General features: G+C 38.9%; 1 protein-coding gene across 9 annotated transcripts in view; it reads left to right on the top strand.

The window, feature by feature from the left end:
• The window catches only part of BMPR1B (bone morphogenetic protein receptor type 1B), a 254,881-nt gene that overhangs the window by 31,516 nt on the left and 196,539 nt on the right, over positions 1-26,826 (top strand). For all 9 annotated transcript variants that reach the window (XM_075090807.1, XM_075090803.1, XM_075090804.1 and 6 more), the window contains one exon: positions 19,807-19,877. The gene's annotated coding sequence lies outside the window, so the exon portion shown is untranslated. The remainder of the gene's footprint in view (positions 1-19,806; positions 19,878-26,826) is intronic.

Below are 26,826 nucleotides of genomic sequence, written 5' to 3'. Positions count from 1 at the left end.
TTGACCATGTTTTTATACGCTGTATTGATATGTATTGGCTGTGAGGGTATCTGGTTACACATTTGAGCACTCCCTAGCTGTTCTCTAATTGCTCCTGTTTTGCTCATGGTTGCGTAATGTGTAATCTTGACTGCTACACTGAACTCATATTATTTAAGCTGTTGGGAACCTGTGCTCGGCATTAAATGTACAGCTGGTACAGCTGTGGCTACTTCACTCTGCCACTGTGGAAGCTGCAAGTCTAGCCAAGGAGCAAGCTTGCCAGAGCGTTGACCTGTAAAGTGTGTTCCTTTAATATAAAGGCCGTGGAAAACGCTCCAGCACATAGCTCCTCTAGTACAACTTGTGCGTTCACACCACGACTGCAGAAACCCTCTAAATTCTCCCCTGTGCTGGGGGAGCTCTGTTTCTAATAAGGTTTGGTGAAAAGGTTTAGCAAGTGTGGAATGGAGTTACAAGGGTCTAAATTGACTGCAGGGGTGTCTGTTGTATTAACAGCGGTTTTCTGATCTTCTTGCTCCCTAAAGCAAGCATGTATTGGTTTAGAGAGCTCTGGTTGCTGATGGGGGAAAAACTTTCATTATATGGGTTGTTTTTAAGGCCAAGAGCTGGATCTTAGCCTCCTGTAACAGGACAGTTTGTCATCTGACCTGGTATTGCTGCAGCACACCAGAGAGAAGTTACTAGGAGAGGGGCAGGACTCTGCTGGAGCCCCTCATGCAGTCTGTGTGCCAACGTGGCCAATAATGTACCTACTGTATGTATGTCTTACATATATGTATACTTACAGTATACATAACATACTAAGTGTATGTGACTGATACTGTGTACACTAAATGTGTAGTTTAATAAGAAAGTGTGGGGGAAAAAAGCCACAAGGAGGAAAAATGGCTCAAGATAAGCCATTCCAGTGCAGGGTTGTTGCAGGACAGCTCTTTAACTGCAAGAAATCTGGCTTGAGCCCTTGCAGAGCCAGCCGTGGGGGCTTTGTCCACAGGGCAAAAGCTCAGCATCTGCCAAAACCAAGGGAGTTCTGACTGCATTGTAAAAGGCTACCTTTTCTTTCTAGCGGGAAAGGTGGCTGTTGGGGGAACTACCTAAACAAATTAGACTTATACGGGGAGACAAATTCTTGTAGGATGGCAGGGTCTTTTGAGTAGTCATCCCACACGGGTATATTTCTCCTGACTTTGTTAGATTAAAATACCAATCTGCAAACTGCCTTTTGGAGGTTTTGGGTAGGAATCATGGCCCAAACTCTAGATCCCAAGCTTGCGGAGGATTGCAGGCATTATTTTGCCATAACAGGTTTTAGATTTTTTGCCTTAGGCAAAGTGCTTGCTGCTTGCTCAGTGGGTCTTCAGTTACCAAGCAATTTTTAAAAGAACAAGTAGCTTGCTTCTAGTGAAGCAAACAGGTTAAATTCTTGCTACAGTACTGGAGGCTTAATCACAAAAGAGAAGCATTAAGGCAGTAAGATGTGTATACAGAGTATACTTGACATCAACCTTTTTCTAGAGGTGTCTTTGGGTTATAAAGAAGTGTATTTGAGCTAGAGTAAACTCCAAACCAAAGATCTATTCTGCAGAATTCTGTGGAGTCCTGTGTTTTACAAGACCTTCCTGAGTTTTTGAGTTTCTGTGTTTGAGCGGTGCGTTGACTTTCAATGCTTAAAGCATGTCTCGAGACCCTTCTTACTTTCCTGCTACACAAATTTGTGGTGTTGCCTGACTGCTTGATGTCAGTGAGATTACTCTGCTCCATTTCAGAGTATATATCCGTGATGAGCGTGACTCTTGGATGTGGCGGTCTTTCTGTTCTGTTTGCTCGTTTTCTCGGGAAAACAAATTGATTGCAGTCATGAAAGCTCACTGTTCCATTTTGCATACACAAAGCACAGAAGCTTGATTTTTTTTTTTTTTTAATTGCAAAAATCATGGTTTGTAACATGAACCTTCACATAGCTACATCATGGCTTACATATTATATATATTAAAAAAACTCCCTAAATAAATTTTTTATTTAAAGGTTTACTATGAATTCTCTGTAGAAAAAATCTATATAGGGTATTTCAAATATTAATATATGACCTGTTTGACTTAATTTCTTCTTTCTTTTAGTTTTAAGGAACTTGGTAACATAACATACAGATTTCTGTTGTTTGTAGAGGAGAGAACAGCTTTTTTACTAAATGCGGAAAGTTTGAAGTGGAACATGTGCAGAGATAAAATACCCTTTGTGGATTTAAGAAGACATTTTATGATTCTGACTTTTTTGCCACAGACTGCACAGGAACCTCACAAATGCTCTCTTTTCCATTGCATTAGAGTAACTCATACTGAGAGAAATCACATAGGTAGAGAATGATAAATTATTTATTTGAATAACCCTCTCTTCAGTGCTTTCCTGAGAAGCCAGTACCACATGCCGTTGAAAACTTCTACAACTAACATACTTCACAGTTGCAGGTAACGTCTGTTTTCCAGTTAGTGTTTGTAGTCAAGCAAGGAGCCCGTTCTCCATTCTCCATCTTTTAATTGCTTAGGACAGTTTGGGGGCTCCTGTAATCAGTGCTGACTGGGACTGGTAGGGGCAACAGCAGTGTCATGCCAACCTGCGTAGACGTCCACTGCACATTTAAGGGTAGATTGGATAAGAGTGACTGCAGGCAATTCTCCCTAGAATAAAGGTTGCATCATAGAGATTGCTGCTGAGGTGAAGCAGAGGTTGAAAGGATATAGCAGACTTTTTCTTTTCCTGCTCCAGTTTTAATTTGTTAGCACACCTGCAGGTCTGGCATTTGTTTTGTTCTTTACTTCTACTCCTTTCAGTATGTATAAATGGCTCACTGGAGGCAACACTACATCTAGTTTTATTTCCAGCTAACTTAACCCCATGCTGCTGCTCCCCAACACCCTCATCCTCGCACCCAGAAGTGCACTCCATCCTTTTCTTTCTTTGTTAGGAAGTTTGCAAGAGGGAATTGGTGAATGCTGGTCTTGGAAGTCTCTACAGAAAATAAGAATTTAGCACATCTCTCATTTAAAAATTATTTTTACTGTTTAAATATAAGGGTAGATATAAAGAGCTTGTAAGAGGAATATAGTTTATTGTTCCACAGGGACAAAAGATGAAGAGCATGACATCTGGAAAGTTTGGTAATATAAATAAAAACAGCTGGACACAGATGGGTAATGGGGAGCTCATCTCCTACTGCAAGTCTTCCTGTTTTAAGAAAATGCTAAATCTGTTTTCAGTACCTGGCAGTATTTTAAAAAGGACTTTCTGTATCACAGAGGAAGTTGATAATAAAGAAATAGAATTCTTCTGTTCTCTGTGGAGCCAGGATTTATTCACCCAGGTGAGTAAAAACAATGGGACCAAATGTTTCAAATTCAGCTATTGAGCCTCCAGACTTTAGAAAAAGTAACTGTTTTAAAAGTGAGAAATACATAGAAAATATACCACTTACATAACACAAGATCAGGTCTAGCCTCTGGAGTGGCAAGGGCCAGTTGTACAAATAATAATAATTGCTCTTATGCTAATTACACTTAATATTAATTTAAAAATAATTATTTTTATAATTAGTGGCATATTTGCTTTTGTAATGATGAGGTTAAAATCCTTGTCCATCTAAATGAGAACTGAAAATTAATACTAATGGCACCAGTGTAAATCTCAAATTGATAATAACTTATTGAGGATCATTTCAAATCATATGATGTGGTATCTGGAAGTTATAACCAGAAGGTGAGCTAGAGCTAAAATATCCCTTCCCTGCCATAGAAGACTCATTCTTATCCAGAAATACTACTAATTGATGTAGTTAAAATATTATGTCTTAATTTGCTTGATATACAGTGTGCTTAATGCCATGATATGTTCTGGACTGTATGATGAATGTTCTAGCTGAAGCAGACAACTTAAATATTGAGCCTTTTTTCACTTTGCAGCATTCATATATGAAGGCAAGGCAAAATTGGAGTTTTAAGAGTTAGGTATTTAGTTGTGTTTTACAGTTCTGTATCAGTTATGTGTGACTCTGTGTGTGCTTTTATGCAATATAAAGTAAACAAAACAAAAAATCCATTTTAAAGTGTGAGGAACTATTAAAAAATGGAATACAGTGATTTTGTGTTTGTGGGACTGAAAGGTTCTGTATGTGCTGTGTGAGAAGTGGCCAAAAACAAACAAATTGTTCACAAGCACTCAATACTTCAGCCTGACAATCATGTTTTGCTTTTATTTGATTAACTAATAATAATAATAGTGGCTGCTAAGAGTAGTTGGGCCAACAGTGGGTCTCGTTCAGGAGTGTGTCCCTGATAGCGGCTATGTAGGATGCACCATAAAGAGGACAAACAAGCCTGATCCCATCAGCATCTGTTCCCCACTGACCCTCCCAGCACCCACTGCTATTGGGCTGCAGGTGTTAGACATCCCAGCCTCTTGCCCCAAGCTTGCCTAGTTTTTGTACTCTGAGTATCCCACAACAGCCTCATCCAGCAACAAAGATGTTTGCTACCAGCTGTGGAGAAAGGGGTGTTTTTGCCTATTGTAAACCACCTACTTCAGTCCTAACTGTCCTGCCCAATATCGAACTGCTCTCTAATGTCTCACTGCCTTTGTCACTTCTGTTTCTTAGAAAAACCTTGTCAGTGTGGTGTACTTGCTTTTAACTGCTCCATGCCCATGTACCAATATCTGGCCTGGTTTTTTTGTAGTGTACTTTCACCAGTGTAAAAATGTAATACAAGATCGTGGGTTTAGATGTATGGGGTTTGCGTCTCTGCACGATGATGTAACACTGTAAAGGAAAGGTACTCTGTAAATCAAACCATATATATTTAAATATTCTGCAAAGAACAAAATTACAGGAAATACAGATGAGCGGGTCTCTTCTGAAAAGTGAAATCTAGGAAGATACCCGATGCTTGCTTTTATTTGATAGATAAGGTTACCTTATGAAATCTGGTTTTACAATTGCAGGTTGTACAGAAGTCTGAAAAACACCCGTATGTTTTAAGATACTAAATATCTTAGCAGTGGTCAGAGTATTTAAGATAAGCAGAGGTCAACAGGCCTAGCAGGCTTCTGTTTTCTCAGCCAGATGCATTGTGAAAACACTAATACTTAACTAATCTCCTGAGCCTGAAGACATTCATGTATTTACATCAGGAGTGGCTACAGTAACTAGGGGCACCGCAGGGAAGCATGGCATTGCAGCTGCAGAGGTGGGTTGGTGATGAGGGCAGAGCACTGGCCTGCGTGGAGATGGAGTGCTTTGCACCCACTGCTAGGTTGGAGACAGGGTTGTAGTGAGAAGAGCTGGTGATTTTTCTTGCTTTGTGGAATTCCATGTGTTTTGGTGAAGGCTGTTGATTGGGATTTGAGTTTTGATGCTTCTAGATAAATTTTTATTTCCAAAGCACTAATAACTATATGTAAGTGTTTAATTTGCTGACCCTATGCTCCCCTCACACACCCCCCCACCCCCTTTTCTTCCTGGCAATCATTAGAATTGGAATGAAAGCTGTATAGCTAATTCCCATGTGGTTTTTTTCCTTTGTTTCATGTTGTACAAATAGGTTGAGCACTAGCCTTTGTCAAAGTGCTGTTCTAGTGGAAGATAATTACTGCACATACTGTATAAGGGATTATAAATTGGTGTTGTTTTATACTTGTCCTCCTTGTACAGAAAGCTGAAGTAACCGTTGTTACGTCCAGAGAACGCCATGCCTCGCCATCAGCAGTGTCAAGCACCTTTTCTAAATGAATGGGCCATCAGTTTAAATTTTCCCTGCCAGTTGCAGCTATAGAAATACGAAGGCCAATAGGTGCTCTGGTGGGCAGTTACTGGCCTATTGACAGGCCATAAGTGACAAAAATAACAAGGAATGTTATTCTCCATCTGAAAGTATACATCATGTTTCTTCACAAAAAAAAAGTATATAGTGTTGGTGTGGCTTTTTTTTAGGTACCATTTTAGCCTCAAGTGTTGAAATGTTACGGCAGGCTGACAGCTCGTTTCAGGTGAGACATTCCTTTGAACTTTCAAGGTGGGTAACATGTTCCAGCAAAAGTAGGTGCTTGCTGAATCAGGGCCTTAGTTTCTTTCTGCTGAGCAGCGTGTAGAGTTTACAAGTTGGTTTGCATTGGCACCTTTTCATTAGCAGTAGTTGGACATGACAGGTGCATGCTGTCATACTTTCCTTCAACAGAAAGCAAAATTTGTATTTGACTATGCATAAATTTTCATATTTTTTAATAAATGTCTCACCAGTATTGTGGACCTTGATTTAGATTATTGTTTATTTCTAACTGTAGTTTTCTGAATTTTTGACATCAGCATGCTTGTGATATTTGCATATATCAATTGAACACTTTTTCTTACACAATTTTTTCAGATGCCTCTATGCTTTAAGAAAAATAGCACTCAATTGATAATTTTTTGCATGCTGAATAAAGTCCATTGCTAGAGATGTCTGAATCCACCTTGATTCCATATAAACTTCTTTTTCTTTTTACCCTGTGCTTCTCTGCCACTGTTGTCCTATAGTGCTGAAAGGTCAGGGAGACCTTGGAATGATCTACTGCTTCATAAACTTATGAACAACATTTCCTGACACTGGAATTGGAGAAACAATATTCTGGGATTTCCATTCCCTCTCCACCCCCTAGTTGTCATCAATATAAACTGTACTAAGTGAGAAATGATCAGAAAACTTTTTAGTGGCAAAGAGGTATCTTCCTGAATAGATACAGTGTTATGTTTTATCTTGTAGAAGATACTTGGGGAATCCTTTTAAGATGCTTACTGGTCTCATTGTAGTCCTGGATATTGGAAGGTCAAAATGGTTAGGAAGAGTATCTGAAACATAAAACATCTTGGACGTTGTTCTGCTGCTTGTATTTTAGTGCTTGTCGCCTTTGACGGATACCCATGCAGACCCATTAGCCGTCTGTGTTGGTGAGTGAGATGTTAATGCAACTCTGAAGAAAAATTGCCAAGGAAAGGAAAACATTGGGAGAGCTCTAAAAATATGTCAAAACTGGTTAGAGTGGTTTTGGGGCTCTTTAGTAAAACTGGAATGTTTTTAAAAATACATAATGGAAAACTCTGTGTAAACCAAAATTCTTAGTCAGTACCTATGGTCATTTTGGTTTGGATTCAGTTTCAGCTTGACTCTATCGTAGCTCAATGTTGAATTCTGTATGTTGTAAAACTCCCTTTTACACGTTTCCATACAGTCTTTTTATGTTGATCCCCTACTGAATCAAGCAATATCTTAGACTTCTGTATCATCTAACATAGGATAAACAGTGAATAAAATACAGGGTTAAAAAAGAAGAACAATTTTACCCTAAAACATTTCACTGTTCACGGGACCACTGGTGTTTGGGTTTGTTCTTTTTTTTTTCCTTGGCTGCATGGATGACTTGCTTTGTAATATTGAGCAAAGCCGTTACACTGAATACATATAAGAGGTCTGAATTCATGCTTCATGAATAGCCTTAACTCTCTAGTATTTACTAATTTGAGACCTTGGGGTTTTTTTAACATTAATCTCCTTTTCATGAGTTTTTCAAGTTGTGGGGTGTTTTTGGTGTTTGTTTGTTTGTTTGTTTTTAACCAAAACCTCAGAACTTGCCTGACAGACTCTAGCAATTGTACCACCTGCAATAAGTAGTGAAGTAGTTGTTTTTCAGGACCCAAACTTTGATTTGGTGCTTCCAAACTTCGTTGTGAACACCTCTCATTGGTGCTTTCAAATAAAAAAATCAGAGACACACCATAGCTGAGAAAAATCAGTCTTGCTAATAATGGCAAACAAATAGCCTTTTATTTGTGTCTTATAAATTGCTAATGGCAAATTAATATGATTGAATATATTTTTGTTTCAAATTAATGCATACTGCATATGGCACTCATTGTGCATATTTAATGGGAAGGAGGCGATTGAGTGAATCCTGCAGTTCTTACCTACAGTCCTCTGTAGTGTATTATCCACTTGACATGCATTCCTGCCTGTTTTGAATGCTCACCTCTTTTCAGCCTTATCCCCACTGTATGCCAGTCAACTTCAATCTATGGAGTTGGTTGTTTGGGTTTTTTTTTTTTCCCTAAGAGTATAATTTATCTGAACAGGTACTTCGTGACATGCATAGTTTATGGGCTCTCTTCTCATCTTTGAAAATGAGTTTCTGTTCCAAAAACAGGCCACGAGAAAGCAAATAGGTGTTTTGTGTTTGAGTGAAACCATATTTTCCTATTTAACAAACAGGGCTGCTCTTGATGCCCGTGCTGTTGCAGTGATCCTCTGTTTTGATCCCATTCTGAATCAAACAGTCGACAGCTGTGACAATGCATTTATGATGCTTGCTTTGAATGCACTTGAAGAGGGAGCTTATGATTCTGTTTTAACCATTTATATAATGTTTCATGGCCCAAATTGTGCAGGCTGCGGATAGCTTTTCCTTTTGAAATACATTTTGCATAGAAGTGAGTAGTAATAATAAAAAAGAAATTCTTTAGAATAATTGGACTCCACAGTATATTTGAGAAAAATAAATGCTTTGTGTTGCAGGTTTCCCGATTTTACCCACAGGCTAAGTCTTGAGATATAATTATGCTTTAGGAGACATTTTAAGTGCTAGTTGAACCTTTAACCTGCGTTTCCTCTGGAATAATTACAGGATGTGAAAATGGCCAAATGAAATGCTTACTCATAGAGATTAATAGAATTAGTTAAGCTACTGTTACCTTATGCTTGATTTATTTTGTATGTGTAGGTCGAAACAGGCTGTAATGGCATGTGGGTGTTTTCTCCTGTCTTTTCATACTTGCTAAAGTTTTTCCTTATGTTTGTTACTTGCTATGTTATGTGAACTGCTTAAAAAGGCATTTTAGGCAACTGGCAGATAGTTGAATTTCAAAGGCTGGCTCTATTTAAAACAAAACAGTAGTCTTTGAACTTCTATCAGTTTTTCTGAAAATAACAGTAATAGAATTGGTTCCATCACCTTCCAAGGAAACAAGTTGAAAAAGAATTCTCTGTAGATTAGTAGTGCAGACACCAAATATATTTTGCAGACATTTTGAAATAAAGCCTGAGTCAGCTACAGTGGAAGTGGGGGAAACTAATAAAAATAATTTGCCTGTCTGCATTGCCAAAATTGATTAAAAAGGTAAAAAAAAAAAAAGTCTATAATCATGGGGAGTGGTACAGCAGTAGCAGAGCATTTAATGTCATTTAAAGATTCAAGATTGGTGGTAATTCTAATATTTTAAGTAAAACATTCACTTAAGAGTGAACTGCCTTTTAAAATTTCATTTGGTGTGTTTCTTTAAAAAGAGAGTAATGCATTGCCTTTGAAAGAACTTGAATTTTGATTTCTGAAGAAAAATATGTTGAACAGTCACTGGCCTAATTTTCAGAAACAGAATCTTTAACAGAAAACAAAATTAGAATTAGAGAAAAGTGTGAAATTGACTAATCTTGTTAGATAATATGGTGGGAGTGACTCACTGTGTCTCACTGGTGTTGAAGTACTTTCTGTTGGGTTATTTTCAGTGAGCCCTTCTCAGCCGCCCTCCTGCAGCCTCTATCAGCTGCAGCATCTGGGGGCTTCACGCAGGTGAGGAGGATTGTGCAATGGTGTTATCAAGGAGCGGTAGCTCACCGTGGCTCATTTAAAAATCTCAGCAGGTGCCAGCTCAATATATTGATCATTGCCTTTTTGTTTTTTTTTTTCAATGGAATCCTATTTTAAGGTGCAGGTGATGATGCTCATCCTCTGTGAAGGTCCTGGGAAGGCTTTGGGTGGTGAATTGAAACCTTTAGAAATCTGACCCACAATTATAATAAACCTTTCTTGTAGGAAATTATTTAGCAACTTCATTTTGAATCAAAGAGCGTTTGGGTAAACACATCTACCACTTGCGTAAGGTATCTTTAGTGACCTATTTCACTATTTTAAAATCCTGTTTTAATTTGGTTTAGAGTTAATGTTTGTTTCAGCGGTTACAGCACCCAGTAAAAATTAGATATTTTTTTTAAAGTCAGTGAAGTATTAAATACAAAGGAGATTAAAAATCAATTATTAAATCAAGATTTCCTTTGTTCTCATTCTATTCATATTTACCTCTGTTTGATGATTGCCTCGTGAAGTAGTCTACTAATGTAGGAAATTAAAGATTTTCCTTGTATACATTTCTGTATCATCTGAGTTACAGGATTTCTCATCTTTTTCCTGAAAAACATACTCAGTAAGTCCGGTTAGCATGTATGAGAGAGATGTCTATGTACAGAGAGGATAAAATTTATTTCCTTATAGTAATTATTCTGTTATTAATTATACCAAATTTATTTTAAGGAAGAAATCCGTATTTTGCCTGTTGTGTAGAATGGAGATACCGTGCAGGAATTACAACGTTTCACCAGAGATGCAAGCAGAAATCCTGCAACAGAATCACTGAACCTGGAATCTGAATGAAAATGATCTGTGGTAAATGGGGATTATTTTTGCCAAAGGGTGTATGTGTATGTATATGCATTGTTGTAATTCTGTGATGGCATGAAGGGCATTTATGGGCATAGCTGTTTGTGCTGAGGTGTGACACTTCAGCTGGGAAATTATATTCTAAAATATCATTCCTTTTATCTTTGTGTCATAATGTCTTTTGTTACTTTTGTAATTTTTAAGGAGATTTGAGAGACACAGAGGCCGTAGCTGAACAGAAATGAATTTAGCAAATCATTAACGTCAACAAATAAAATAGAGAAAGAGGAGTTTGTAGTATTGGACTGCTGACAGAGCTGTGTGTTTAGAAGAAGACATTAGAATACCATGTTTAAAATAGTTGACTAAAACTTCAGAAGCATTACATTAGCCTCGGCTTTATTAAGAATATGCTACTTGTATTGAAATGTTGAGAAGGGACAGCCAGATCCTTTAATATACAGTTATCACATGCTGGTCAGAGAGCTTCCAGCATTTATTGGAACATCAGTGCCTTGTGAAAATGTTTTTTCAACTTCTACCAGACTTTCTAAGATTATGAAATGATTAAGTAGTAGCCAACTGTGGAGCTCTTGGGAATCATGCCTTTCTGGAAAATATCCCTCTGCTGTCTAAGAAATGAAGTCCTGTTCTGGGGAATTCATCTGGAAAGAGCATTTATTTGGGGGCAATGGGGACCATCTGTGGAATTCCAACTACGTGGAAAACCTGGAGCAGAGATGGGGAAAAAAAATATACCAGGAGGCAGGCCGTTCTGAAGAGGTCACTGTGGTAACCTTGTTTTGAGGAAAGGTCTACAAGCGTGCGCTGATCTTCTGACCCTTAATTATTCAAGGGTAATGTTACACACTCTTCATGCCTATGCAATATTTCCATGGCATAAAGCTTCTAATCATTCCCAATCTTCATGCAATTTCCATATATATATATATATATATATTGACAAATACACAATATATGCACACACAAAACCTGTGATTGTTATTCAGTATGCAGCCCATACAGTTTAAGAACAATCAACCCTAAAGTAAACAAAAGCAAAAGGAAACATGCTCCAAGATCCAATTCACAAATTACTTTCTACTGCAGTGAATTAGTAACTAACTCTGTGCTGTAGCGAGGTGCATTTTTTCCATTTGAACCATTTGGTTCACAAATGACTTTGTACTCCAATGGTTTACTACTGTTGTGAGATTTCATCAAGCAAGCAGTGCTTGTTGAGTCAAGCGTTTGTTGAGTTACGAGTTTTTGCACGCATGTTTGTTTGCTTTTGGCCATTTAGTTGAATGAAATTGCATGATATGCCGTATTTCAAGTTGTGATGGAAATCCACCCTTTTTTCTCCTTCCTTCAAGGCAATGAAGTCTATTCGTAAATGGAGAAGATCTGGCTGTCATTTCTCTTGTAGCTTAATGTGGCAATGTGGTTGTGTCCTTTCAGAAAGGAGTTCTGTATCTCTGTCGGTTGTGTCCCCAACCCCACAGCCCCAATTCACCATATTTTATTTACAGTATGTGGTGAATGGTCATCTTAATGCAAAATGCAGAGCACTTGTGTATGAAGTCTGAAAGTAAGAGAGAAAAGACCTTGTTCCTTGTTGAAAAAGATATTAACACATCATGTTGTAAATAAGGAAGGATTTAGAAATTACTCTGATTTTTATGCTGAATGCTTTAGCTTCCTTGTTTTTCAATGCATCAGCCTGAAATGACCTGTAATTCTACCTCCTGTAGGTGTTTCTCACTATCTACTTACATTTTTAGCCTTAAGGAGGATAAAAATTGAAGTTTTGTAACATTTTGTTGTAACCTTGCTTGTCCCATTATAGCTATTTCTTTCACATTGGAGCTATTATGCGTATAGGTAGATAATTTTAACATATTTCAATATTTTCATAATCCTATAGTTTCAATGGAAAAGGTTTCAAATTTACAGAGGCACACCCAGAACTGTATGCTGAATGGGATAAATATTTTTCTGTTTTAATAGGCATTGCATGGTTGTGGCCTACCATATCAGCACTGAGTTACAGATTAAGCTGAGAAGGTGGGCCCATTAGGAGACCGTCTATCTCTTTCAGGTGGATGCCACGTTATAGCACAGAGTGTGCGTTCAGAAAGGAGAAGGGGGTTGGGCTTAGCGTTCCCATTTGGACCACTGTCCTGAGGATCCTGCTTGCAGACTGCATGCCAGCTGTGGGAGGTGGGGAATGTGTTGCCCTCGGTGTCTCTGGGAGGACCATCTGCATGCTGCCTGTCATCAGCCAGCTACAGATGTTGACTGGCTGCTGTCACGTAAGGACCCACTGCAGAAAAGTGAAGCTGACTGATGAATACCTGCTGCTCCTCAGCATATACTTCATCAGATCTGGTTTTGTGTACTTCAGCTTTGCTAGTCTGCTATGAGGACATTATTGAGTTGAAATCAAGTATGTCAAATGCTCTTCAAGTATACATGCATACTTTTGTCATCAGCATCCTATAGTTTTGTGTTCCGTCTTCTCAAACGTGCCTTGGTGTGGGTATTGATGCCATTCTCATGGAGTACATAGCGCGCTCGTTTACAGTCCGTAGAGTAGTGCTCCTTTCAACATCTCTAATAATAGTCTCCATCAGCTCCATGTGGAAAATATAGCTACACAGGCCCAGCATTTCTACCGATAGTGCCAGGCAGTTTGTGTATAGAGAACGAAATAGGTCTTTGGGGCCCAGTCAGTGCTTGAGACTGGAAATGAATTTCCAGTTGCTAAGTGTAGGTGGGAGCCACAGTGAAATTCTTAATCTTAGTCCCTTGAAATGTATTTTCTGACTCTTCCTTTACACTTACCTGCCTCAAACTAATCGTGGTAGTTACTTTAAAAAGTATAAGTAGGTGACTCATAACGTCAACACCTGTGACTTTTGTAGTGCCTTTTCTCCTCTAGTTCGGAGTTAAAAACAACACTAAAATGCCTTGAGTATAACTTTCACAACTGCCTAGAATATAGTATTCTAATATTGACAACTCTGATTACTCTCAATAGAACCATGTAAACTTAAGGGATATTTATACTGTCTCATTTTGTTTGTACTTGAACTTCGTAGAAAATCTTTAAAGTTGACTTTAAGTGATTACATTTGTTTAGTTTCTTGGTTTCTTTTCCATGAAGTAAGTGGGAATGAGTACAGTGTTACTGCTTTTCTGCTGATAGGGAGGCATTAAAATACTTTGAAGCTGAGCGGACTATTAATTATATATTGAAGCTGTTTATCAGACTTTTAAATATAAAAGATTTATGCATTTAAAAACAATCTATAATTTGCTTTAAAAACAAAATGAAGCAAAAAACCCACCCCAAACAGAACCAAATCAAACAACAAAAAAAACCCCCCACCCCAACAACCCTCCCCAAAACCAGAATCAATTACAATGCCAAGCAGTGAGAGCCATCGTCATCTCCGCTGTTTATGACTGTGTTGTATCCACTTAATCCTGGGATTAATCTGACCTAGTGTCATGAATTTTGAATTAAACTTTACTTCTTGAGCATCTGATTTGTGGTACTTGTATGCTGTGGAAACAGTCACAGCAAATACTGAAGCCAAACTCCCTCTGTTCCTTGTAATGCTGGGAATGTAACTCTGCTGTTTTTCTTTGCAGAGACTTTTCAGACTGGAAGGGCGGAGTTTAGTCTTTTCATACTAAGAAAATATTTGAATGTATTATTCTAAAAGACAGATTTTTTTTTTTTTTGTGGATTTTAGTTGAAAACAGATGGGTCAGGTTTCTTACCGGCTGTTTAGATAGGTGCTTGTCATTCTAACAGCGAGCAAAGAATCCTCGGTCTGTGAATGCCTGAATGGCGTGGAGCCATAGGCAGGGAGAGCCTATTATGGGTAGATGTGGGAAAGCATGAGCAAAACAAGGACTTCATTGCATAGGAGATCACCTGTGGGTTTGTTTTAGTGCCCCACACCTTGGAGAATCTCTCAGCACTAATCCGCAGCACAATATGTACAGAAAACAGGAAGTAATAAGGCCTTACAGAAATGCATTGAAAAGGTGAGCCTTCAGTGTATGGTAAAACAGTAGTAGTTTTTTTTTTCTGTGATTTAAGAATGCTGTAATAAAGGGCCTTTTTTTTTTTTTTTTTTTTCTTCCCCTGATAACCTAAACACTGGCAGCCGTAGGGAAGGTAGGAAACCTATGGAGAAAAGTATAACCATATCTGTGAATTGTTTAAGGTGGTGGATTATCAGCATCTTACCCAGTATGTGCTGTAGTTGCCACTAGTGTTTGACTGGGTGTAGGCGATAGAAGAGTTCACAGTTTAAGTTACCGATGGCCACCTTCCTACTAGAATCATGTCTTTCCAAAGATTCAGTTCTCCTTAGCTGAAAGTTCATGTCAATTCCGCTGTTTTGCTGAATCTTCTATTTTTTTTATTTAGAGCCTTCTGCTTGCCTCACTAATATGCCACTTTAATAGTGCAAACCTACAGTTGCCCTGATCTGAGCAAAAGTGGTATCTTATGTGACTCTTTTATTATGAAATCATGTAGTCTAATAGGAGCAGAGGAATTGTTTCAGATGAAACTTCTTTTGACTATTTGTAATTAGAATGATGTGCCTACTCAGCTTATTGTCTGTATTGCGGTTACATCTTTCCCTGACAACGTTTGTAGGTATGGACAACTGCAAATGCATTAAATTGATTTCATTCTATCATAATGTGTAATTTTAGAACTGAAGCCACTGATGAAAACTAATGTCCAGAGGAATTATCTGGGTTTCTACAATCAAACTACATATTTATTATATATGTTATAGTTACATATGTTACAAAAACATTTCTCATAAGCTTTTCCATTGAGTTTTTTTGCCTCATGGAGGCTGCATCAAGTGAAATGTCATATTCCTCATGCTGTAGCACTTTTCTATTATCTGTCTCCCTTAGAAGCTTTCCGATGGCATCTATTAAATTTCTTCATAGATTTTTAAATACTATTCATCCTGAGTAATTTGTTTAATTAGCCCCAAACTATCTGTGTAATTATTCCAATCTGTGCTTCTCTCAGCTTTTGCCTGCAAGGCTGACAAATGGCAGGAGGGGGAAAGGGCACCTTCCTGTTAGTGGCTGGGGAGCCTTCTGTCCTCAGTCTGCTTCATGCCACGGGTTGTCAGAGCAGGTGGACTCCTTCTGAAAGAGCTGATGAAAAGAACCTTCTGAAAGGGAATGATGAAAATATTATTTTGCTTCATTTAAGAAGTCAAAACAAATATCAGTTGTGGCAGAAAGCTTCCTTATCTTATGAAACAGGACATTTTTATGGTTACTTTAGCATTTCCCAGCCTTTAATTGCCGTAGTATCAGTTTACTTGTGAAATCCCAGACTGTATCAGCCAGTGTTAAGTTCAAATTTCTGTGTCTATTCTTGCAGGGTTTTAGAGGAACGATAAATCAGCTCGGGATTACAGGTGATTTATATGCAGTTTAGAGTGAATGCTAACTGAATCATCTTCACGTTTTTATAGGCATTGACCTCTTTGGCTTCTGTGTTGGTTATGTACCAGTTCGGAGGTCAGACCTGTGGATGTCAAATGACAGCTATAGCGGCCTGCTAAAGCACAGTATAAATTGTACTGCTTACTTTTTATGTGTTGTTTTTCTTACTCATTCTAACATTTTAACCCAGCCCATACAGGTAACATATGGTTCAATGCTCACTGAAACGCTTGTTGGACACCTCCTATAGACCACAAATTTAAGAAAAAAATTAAAAAGATTAAGGAGAAGAGTGGAAAGCATTCTCAAATAAGACAACATGCTTTTTAGAAGCTTGCATGCAGTGTCATGGCTAGAGCAGGAAGACACACCTGCCTTGTCTGTAGTGAAATGTATCACTACTCATGTATTTAACATTAGCTTAGAATAGGAAAATTCTTCTTCAATAATCCTTTCAAAGTAAGATAGCGAAATCATACACCTGAAGGCTGTAAGTGAAAATTATTATTTTGAGCTGGGGAGGCTGCTCTGTGATTATTGGGGATATTCTCTTGTAGGGTGTATCTACTCAAGATCAATCCCTGATCTTTGCAGGGTGGAGCTGAGCAAAAAGTATAAAAAGACTAGGAAAATGGTTTCCAGAGATTCTAGAAGACAGTAACATCATGTGAACATGTGCCTATCAGTTTTTTACTTACGATGAAATAGAGAAGGACATTATTTGTCCTTTGTGGGAGCTGAAGGGAAGGACATCCTATTCTTTACCAGCCATCCTGTTTAAACTTCTCCTGAAAAAGATCATGGCAAAGGAACTGCTTATGTAAATTAAATTGTAATCTCCCAATCAGTTCCTCATTCCTCTTTTAACCATGTAAAAGGGCACAGTCAAAAATATATTAATTACTTCAGATTGGACGTAAGAAAAAGGTTCTTCGCTGAGAGGGTGGTTGGTCACTGGAACGTGGTTCCCCAGGGGAGTGGTCACAGCACCAAGCCTGTTGGAATTCAAGGAGCGTCTGGACAACGCTCTTAGTTGTATGGTTTAGTTGGACTCTATGATCCTTATGGGTCACTTGCAACTCAAGATATTCTGTAATTCTGTGACTCCTTACAGAAGCATTTGATAGGAGAAACTGGGAAGTTGGAACAACTGTGAGATATGCCTATCTAAGACCTTTGCTTTTTCTGTTCAGGAGCAAAATTATTTTTTTCTTTTCTATCCATGCATGAGCATTAAGTTGGCATTTTCTGTCTGCTTTCCGCTGCTGTCTCAGGTGTGAACGCAGCTGAAATCTAAGTTGCATGTGACTGGATGGCAGTACCGTTCCTCTTGTCCACAGACGTCCTGTGTGAATGTACAGCTGGCGCTCTGTGGGAGTGAAGGATTGAGCTAGGTTTACTGGAAAATGCTTACCCTTCAGATAGAAGCTGAAGCCACTATAGTTTATTGGAATGACTTTTTGATCCCTAAGTCATTCTCTTATAAACGTAAAGCCTTTGCTCTGGAGGGAAAGTTTACTTTAATCTAGACTTCAGAGTAAAGATTAAATTAATAATAAAGTATAAATAATACTTTGGTTTTCAATCGTGAAGTTGCTGTACTTGGTTATGATTCTTATTACTTTGAACTTGGAGGTTTATGTCCCTTCCTGGGTGGGATCCTCACTGTGGGGAAGCTTGTAGGGTCAGCCCTTCACCACACCCCTGGGTGGCTGCCGGGCTAGTCATCCTGTGAAGCCTTGGTTTGCCGATGGCTGGACTTGCTTGATCACAAAGTGATGTTGTAAGAGTCATGTATCTTCCTCTTCTCTAAAAAGGAGCCGGGGGAAGAGAGAGGGAAGCAGAGCTGTATGAATATTTGGAAGATCCCAGGAGTGTTTGTTGACGAAGGTTTACTATCTTGAGAAAGTTTCTGGTGTTAGTGGAAGTTGCTGTGTTAAACGTGTGGTGTTAAAATAATTTGGTGGTGAAATACTGATAAAGAGTGGATTGAAAATAAGTTGCTAAACCAAACATTTTCTACCTGTAGCTTTGTGTAAACACCAGACAAACCTCTAGCATGTATAAACACAATTTAACTTAGTATTTCAGAACAGCTATGACCTTACATGCACAACTTGATGCGTGAAAGGCCGGAATCCCCAATATTTGGGCCCTTTTGAAGTTGATCAATGAAAAAGGAAGCTTTCAGAATCCCTCCCATGAATCTTAGGGAGCGAAGGCAGTAATTTTTCTGACTTTTAATCTAAGCTGAAATATATACTATGGGCGCATGAGAGCTCCCAGGATGTCAATGTTACAGGTATTTTGGGGAAGACGTACTCACCATTAGCGGCTGGTCTCTGTTAATTAGAAGCAAAACCAGATGATCACAGCTGACTTCAGTAGTTTGTTCTATACATGAATGTTCACAGAACTAGTATGAACAAAATGCATGGAGATTTTCTTTCATCCTGGAAAAAGGGAAACTGTAATGTACACTGTGAATTAACTATGTCATTACAAGCTAGTTGCGTATTTAAAATGTGTAGCATCTGATTAGTGGCACCTAATTAGCTAGGTATTTTCCCTAATAACAAACAACATTAATTTTCCTTTCAAACAAGAGATTATAACAGCCATAGAATAACCTACTGTAGGAACAAGGACAGCTACCTGAAGCAGGCTATTATCAGCAAGTCTGTTGTATATGTGCCCCTGCAAAATTTCTAGCTGTTCCAGTATTGTAAAGGAAATGATAAATATTTGGCCACTGTTTGGGACAGGAATGAAATTGAGCCATTCTGCAGCCCTTGAATTGGTGTTGATATGTGTAAAACTACTTTGGATAAGATAAGCAGTGACATTGTAAAGATTTTAGGGAAGCTGTCTGAATGAGTAATTTCTGCTTCACATTCTAGTGTGATAATGGAGTAGTTAATTAAAGAGCACAGAAGCAAAAGCTCTGGTCCTCCTGTTTCTCCTTGCCTGTGTGCTCTTGTGCCTTTTATTCAACCCATGAAATTGCTTTTTCTTACAATACAAGCATGTAATGAGTTCATTCTCCAGCAGCCATCATCCTCCTCCTCCTCCTGCAGCTGTTGCTCCATCTTCCTTTTCTCTTTTGCTTCTAGCCTCTATAATTAATTTTCCAGCCTTGTCTTCAGTCCTCTGCAGCTGACTGAAACTGCTCTTGCTGAGGACTTCAGTAAAGCTTTTCTAGCTACGTTGCAGAATAAATGAATCTCGATCTCTCTGCTGCTTATGAGACTGTTGATCTCACCCTAAGACTTGTAACTTCTATTGCCGTACAAATCCCATCCTACTGCCATGGAAGGGTTTGGATTTGTGTGTTCCTTACAACAGGGAGGAGTGATGAGCCTTACTTTATAAGATATGTGAATTATTAAGGCATCCAGAATTTTAGTAATGTGTATCATAATCTTATTCTTCTGGAGCCTTTGTTGAGATGTAAAGGAAACCTGTGTGGTCAGAGATTGCACAGTGGGTTGCAATATTGCCATTTTCTCTTGGAAGCTGACCTAACAAATAAAAGTGTAATTTTCCTTATAAAATAGTGTTGTTGAATATTTCACTATCAATGGGCTGCAGTTCATAGAAGCATTTATCATGTTACTTGTTGAAATAATGTAGTGAACATATAATTAGCTATATGCCGTCAGTGGACTTTTTTTCCAGATATTATATTCTTACCTGACTATCATACCAGAATTGGAAGGTCTGTATTATTTGGTAATGATTTAAACCTTCTTAAAGAATATCACTAATCTTTTAAAAAATGTTCTTTGCCCACAGGGTGGAGTTCATTTCTTTTGTTCTTGGGAGCTGAATAGGAGAAAGGGACATTTCAGCTTTTCCTGATAAAGGTAAGACAGCATCTGTGATAAAGATAAGACCCTGTTCATTATTATGAGCTAATAGAAAGTTTGTCAATGGAGGGTTTGTTTATTTTGGGTTATTTTTTTTCAAGTTCTGTGCTTTGTAGTAAGTTCAGTAGGTGATAACATAACTTGTATTTGGAATGGAATGTGTAATTCTACCACAGGTATCAGTAGAGGTTCTGAAGATAAGCAGGTACCTGTAGATCAGCATGACAAAGTGGATAGCAATTTGTTCTACTGCTGGAACTTGTGACATTTCCCATATGCCATTGAACTGGCCTGCTCAAGTTCACTCCATCGTGCTTGCACACACTTGGCGAGAGCTCTTGGACACCGTTTAGTTCTGGCCGTGCCACTTCTCAAAGAAAATGTATAGATTTGCCTGGCGCTGTCCTTTACTGCTCTGTATCGTTGCATGAAAGCGCAGGGGTTTGATGTGAGGCGAGAAGGGTCTTGAGACCTCTTTTAATTGAGATACACCTTCAAAACTAAGCAGCAAATGCCTGTGAGACAGAGGAAGGGGTAAAACTCTGGAAGTCTTCTCAGAGGCGTGTTTTTGCCAATGGTTCTTGCTTCATGTTGTGCTAAAAGGTCTGACATTTTGTAAATTTTATCAGAGTCTTAAAACGTGCAAGAAGCATTTAAAGGTATAGCGTGCAACTTAGTGTTGAACTCTTAATTGCAGTTTTTGATGCAGAAATCAACATAGCACTCTTTCCTCGTTTCCACTTGGCAAATTTTGAAAAGTGTTTGTAGGTAAGTTCGATGTGGCAACTGCAAAGAACGGGGTTGGTCTGGTTTAACGGTACCACACACACAGCAGATTGACCATCTGTGCGTCCTTTGTGCAGTGTGATGCAGATAGGGAGCACAAGCCTGTTTCAATTTCTGTTCAAAGGGGCTGGAATTCATACCCGGTCATTTATCATTTCTCATCTGACAGAGGCTGCAGTCTCTAATTGAGGGTGGTAATGTGTTTTAATGAGCACAAGCAGATCACTACCTGTTGTGTGACTGTATCTGCAGATCCACTTTTGACTTGTTTGGCACTGTGTTTAACTGGATGGTAGTATGAAGGCTCCAGTTGTATGTTAATGTTTAGATTATCAAGAACAGCAAGGCATAAGCCTACTTCTTGAAAGTTAAATAGTTTGTAAAAGAGAAAAAGACTCAAAATTCTAACAAACCTGAAATCAGAAGAGTCACTAAAAGTCAAATTTGTGCGTTTGTGCTGATGTAGCTGATTTTGAGGTTTTCTTTGTAAGCATAATACAACTTCTACACTGATAAACACAAAACATTCCCTGAGTTCAATAAAATCCTTCTAATGTACCCTGATGCTCCTGCCCTTCCCTGCCTTGTGACCTGTGAAGCTATTGCCTGTCATTTCAAATGTTCACATTTTGTATTTGGGTTGGGTTATTTTTTTTTTTTTTAATTTACTCAGCATGTATAATCTCAAAGACTAAATTGCTATTGGATGAGTTCTCAATCAGTCATGAACGAAGACAGACATTTTCCTGCTGAAGTGGTACATCTGTTGGAGGACTTGTGGACTCTTAGTGAAGGAATGTGTTCCAGTGTTAGATAGCTAAAGGTGCAGGGGGAAAAATTGCTGTGCTAACGTACATAAAAATGTATAGATAATAATTTACACACAAATTAATATGGCCTGAGCTTAATCTCATTCTGGCAAAACCCATGTTGAAGGAAATGAGAATTTACTGGGTTAGGATCTAATTGAGTCTGATTTATTTTTTTCTTTTTTTCCCTTCTTCCCTGCACTGGAGAACTCCTTTAGAGTAATAGCTTTAAATATTTAATAGTACCATACCCACTGTGTTAATTTTTTGGTTAGAGGCAAATAATTTTCTTCCTATCCTTGTAAGACTCAGTTGCCTGTATAAAGCATGGTCTTCTGGTGAAACAGTGTGCTCTTGCATTTTCTGAATGTTAAACATAAGTTATTCCTCCTTAGAGATTGCTCCATGCTTCTTGTGCATCCATTAAGCCTTGCTCAGTGGTATATGTAATCCGCTAGATCTGACTCACTGCACTTCTTCCTCTACTTGGAAAAAATCAGTATGTCTGAAGTCTCTGGGGTGTGTGGTTCCCCTCGGGTGCACAGACAGAGCAGCAGCACTTCGCTTGCTCTTTGTAACTTTGTGGGAGTGGAAGAGCTCGGAGTTCGTACTTCAGTTTTCAGTACCCAGCAGGGTTTAAGAATTGCACTTAATGACAGAAATTCCCAAATGTAATCAGTGGCAGGTTCAGTTTCTGGCTGTGTTGAATTGGTGCTTGTGTGTAGCTGTGGGAGGAACTTGAGCTATACAGGCAGGATCGGTTAATGGTATCACTGAAAGAAAATTGTAATTTGTGAGCTCTGATGCTTCCCCGTATCGTAACTACTTCTTCAGCATAAACACGTGTGAAATGGCAGCAGGCTTCGCGTTGCCTGCCTCCTATCAGCAGTCTGCTCCAAAAAGACTGCCCTTAAGTATTAATTCAGCCTTATTTTCAACTTTATATGCTTCTGTATTATACACTGAAAGTTTAAGCCTGTAAATTGTGTGTGTGGAGGATGAATGCGTTGAAAACTGAGGATGCCAGTGGGCTGCCACTTCAGCTGTGCTTTCTCCCAGGAGTGGTCCCAGTTAACGTCATAGACTGGGAAAACGCAGGTTCTCGGGAGGGGAAGGCAAGAAACTGTCATTCAGCTTTGCTATGTCTTCCCTCCCAGTTATGACAAACAGTGTAAATTTTTTTTTTTTTTTCATTACAACATAGTTCGAATCCAAACCCAACAATCCTCCCCATGTGAGACTTAATTCTTTCTTCCCTGGCCCTTTTCTAAAATCAAGAACCCCTTGGGGCAGCAGTGCTCTTCATAGTAGTCTGGTTTACATCAGAGCACGTGCATGTTCTGCTCAGTCCTCGCCCTGAATGGAGCTGTGTCAGAAAGCAAATGCTGTCCCCAGTAATAATATTTGCCCCAAAGGAGCTTGACCTGCTTTGTGATGTTTTTGGAAACAAAACACAAGAGTAAGCGTTATATCACAAATGAAGCAAGGAAAATAAGGTTGCTGTTTTCCTTAAATATGAACGGAGCTTTAATACTGCTGAAATGTTTGTTTTGCTGGGGGAGTTTAACTTTCCAGGAAGCTGGACGTTTTCTGGACTTGTTTATTCAGGGTATTTCCACTAATTGATTGTAACCTAATTATCAAAATATAAAGCCAGGCCTCTGAAACAGACAGTAACTGCAGTTGGAAAGTCTTATTGTGATTCCTTCATTGAAGGAGGAGAACTGAGTGGCATTCACCTTTCTACTACTTCATATAGCTGGCAGTGGAGTCAGTGAGTCGGTGAATTGTACGATGTTTTGTGACTGGGAACCATCCTGCAATAACTGTTCTTATAACTTTCAGTTTATCAATGCATAACTTAGTTGCATGTTATAATGTAGAAGAAATATCAACAGAGCAAAACTGATCTGTGTAGAAAATTACACAGGGGAACATCTTGTTACCTTTCCTGTTTCATATTCTAACAAAATAGTCCATTTCAGATTACTGGTAAGCAATTTTCAGCTTGGAAAAGTGACTACTATGAAATATAAAGATTGAGGAATAAATCTGGTTAAAATACACCTCTTTCCCACATTGTGGCTGACTTTCTTTTCTGTCTAAAGGGCAATTAGCACAGAAGAGGGAGGTGGGGGGGAGGAGTGGATGTTGTTGAATGGAGTGGAACAGGTTACTCATTCTTTAGAATAGCCAGAAGGTAAACTCAAGTGCACTTGAAAAACCACGCTGGTAAAATACCCCGTGTATAGTTCAGGCTTTTGAATACAATGTTTACTATTGACTTTTATATTGGGTTGGAGAATGAATCAAGTCCCGAGAATGCACTGGAAAAACATGCTGTGGAGGATGTTAAAAAGTGTCGATGTAGGCTGTTGTCCTTTGCACCCTGCACAGTCACTTAAATGCATATATGTGCGGTGCATCTATGTTCTATATACGTAGAGAATATACGTATATATGTATATGGTCTATATACAGGCATACATATAAAAATATTTTGTGTATAGAATATACATATATATACACATACACACACACACACATATATATGTGTATACGTATGTGTATGCATAACAAGTACAGAGATTCTCAATCTGGGGATGCAGGAAGTATCCTGGAAGGTGGGAGGCAGCCCAGAAAGATTGAAACCAGGGTTTTCCATTCCTATTCATCCTCAAATACTCTCTCATCACCAGTACTTGTATGAAGAGAGTACTGTTTAATTTGATCTAGTGGGGAGGAGGCGACAGGAGTCGGTGAGTACAAGAACCTTGTAGGGAATAGAGCAGTGTAATCGCTTGCTGATAGGTGAGGTGTGGGATTTGCAGGCTGGAAGGGGCCAACCTAACTCCTAACTCTGAATTTGGTACTTACAGTGCACCTTTTTTTTTTGTTTTGTTTTAAAGTAGGCAAGGGAAAGGGAGCAAAGGGGCTGATGGTTTGATTTGTTCTGAGACCTGGCAGGACTGAAGTTTGAGGCAGGTTGGGAATGCGATTCTGTTGAGATATATATTTATACTGCAGGTGGAGAAGTGGTACAAAACAACTGTGGAGGAGTTGCTGGCTAAAGTATTAGCTTTGATGTGATTAAAAGAAAAAATCTTGTTCCGGTATTTATGAAAAGATGAAAATAAAGTCAAACAAGTTGCGGTGGCAAAGGCAGAGTAATGTGACCTTTGCAGCCTTGAGGGATCAAAAGCAGGATGTAAACGCAGAAACTAAACCCACCTTATCTTGGTACAGAAAGTACGATTTGCATCTCCCCTGGCCTTGGATAAAAAGACAAGATGCAGGATGCCTGACAGAAGTTGTTCTAGCCACTGGGAATGGAAACAAACCTATGTCATCATATGAAATAAAAAATTTTCATTACAAATGCAGATCTTGTGGATCCATGGAGTTACAACTCAACTGCCAAAAAGGTGTTGGGTAGCAAGTCCGGAGCAAAAGAGGAAGAAGCTGACTAAGATTTTGATCTGACAGAGTTGGCTATTGCTGCCTATTTTAACTGAATCTTGGCTTATCAGTATTAAAATACTGACTATGTCAACCAGTATTGTCTGCTGGAATAGCAGAAAACATTTGGAAATGAGCTGATCACTGCGGTTCACTGGTAATTACTGTCTGCAGTCATGACTACCTAATGCACAAAAATGTGATGTTCTGCACCAGGGTAGTACAATAGAAGCATTGTGATAACGTGATAATTTCTCTTCCTGGAAAAGCATAATTTAGATCACTGAAATCAGTGGGACTGAAGGACACAGTTAAAATAAATCATGTGTTGCTGTCATGGTTTAACCCCAGCTGGCAACTAAGCACCACACAGCTGTTTGCTCACTCCCTCCCCAGTGGGATGGAGGAGAGAATCAGAAGGGTAAAAGTGAGGAAACTCATGGCTTGAGATAAATAGTTCAATAGGCAAAGCAAAAGCCATGTGCACAAGCAAAGCAAACCAAGGAATTCATTCACTAATTCCCACCGGCAGGCAGGTGTTCAGCCATCTCCAGGAAAGCAGGGCTCCATCACGCGTAATGGTTACTTGGGAAGACAAAACACCATCGCTCTGGACATCCTCCCCTTCTTCCCGTTCCTCCAGCTTTTATTGCTGAACACGACGCCATATGGTGTGGAACATCCCTTTGGTCAGTTGGGGCCAGCTGTCCCAGCTGTGTCCCCTCCCAGCTGCTTGTGCACCCCCAGCCCATTCGCTGGTGGGGTGGAGTAAGAAGCAGAAAAGGCCTTGACTCTGTGTAAGCCCTGCTCAGCAGTAACTAAAACATCCCTGCATTATCAACACTGTTTCCAGCTCAAATCCAAATCATAGCCTCGTATTAGGTATGATGAAGAAAATTAATTCTATCCCAGCCCAAACCAGCACAGTTGCTGTCCTGAATAGCGCTAGCCGGACCTTAAATATGTTCCAAGGTAATGTAGTTGGAACCATAGCGCGTCCCTCCGTTATATTTGGGACATAGTTTTTCAGTGGCCAAAACTCCTATATGTGTTGTGGCTGAACATCATATTGCAAACTACAGAAACTATGCGTGAAGATACTGCATTTTGATAATTGCAGCTCTGTGTCTGGAATGGAATTATCTGTGTAATGTATTGCACAAGCTATTGGTATGGTGAATGAAGAAAAATGTCTCTGGAGACTTACAAATGGGAATACTTATTTGGAGAATTAGGAGACAAAACCAAAGGACTAAGCTTTCTGTAGAGATCAGACTGCTGCGCTGAGAAAATCAAAGTCTGTGTGCATGATCTAAACCATGTTTGACATACCAGGCTTTGGTTTCACCAGGAGACTCACTATGGTATTTGGTTATGTTTTTAAAACCCACAAGTGTAAATTAGAACGAGCTAATTTTATAATTATTCCCAACAGACACCCAAGTAGTTTAGTCTCAAACATGTTTATTTTATAAAGAGACAATCATTCAAAAAAGAAGTGCTGAGAAACCACAAGTGGTTTGAGCAATAGAGGCTTAAAGCTTTTGCAAACACACACGTTTAAAATGTGGTAGCATTTGTTTAAAAGCCACTGAGCGTTCTGTCTCTTTCTTTGTGGCTTTATGGCTGTCCTTGGGATTAATACCAAGGAACTGGAGAGTAGGAGGGTTATTTTGGTGGTGGTGGTTAGTCATCAATTTAGTTTAAATTCCAGGAAAAAACTCAGTTGTTAAGACTTGAGGAATGAAGAACAAAATCATGCTGCCAGAGGAGAGACTGATCCTGAGACGGAACAGAAAAAAGGAATTTTAAAATTATTTTCTTTTTTTTATCCTGAGACTTGATGTATTTTTCATTCTGAAGAGACATGGATACCACTTTAATATGTTTTT

The sequence above is a fragment of the Phalacrocorax aristotelis genome, chromosome 4, assembly GCF_949628215.1.
Source record: "Phalacrocorax aristotelis chromosome 4, bGulAri2.1, whole genome shotgun sequence".
NCBI lineage: Eukaryota > Metazoa > Chordata > Aves > Suliformes > Phalacrocoracidae > Phalacrocorax > Phalacrocorax aristotelis.
Note: the sequence above shows the minus strand (reverse complement) of the source record. Positions and strands in the feature narration are given on the sequence as shown.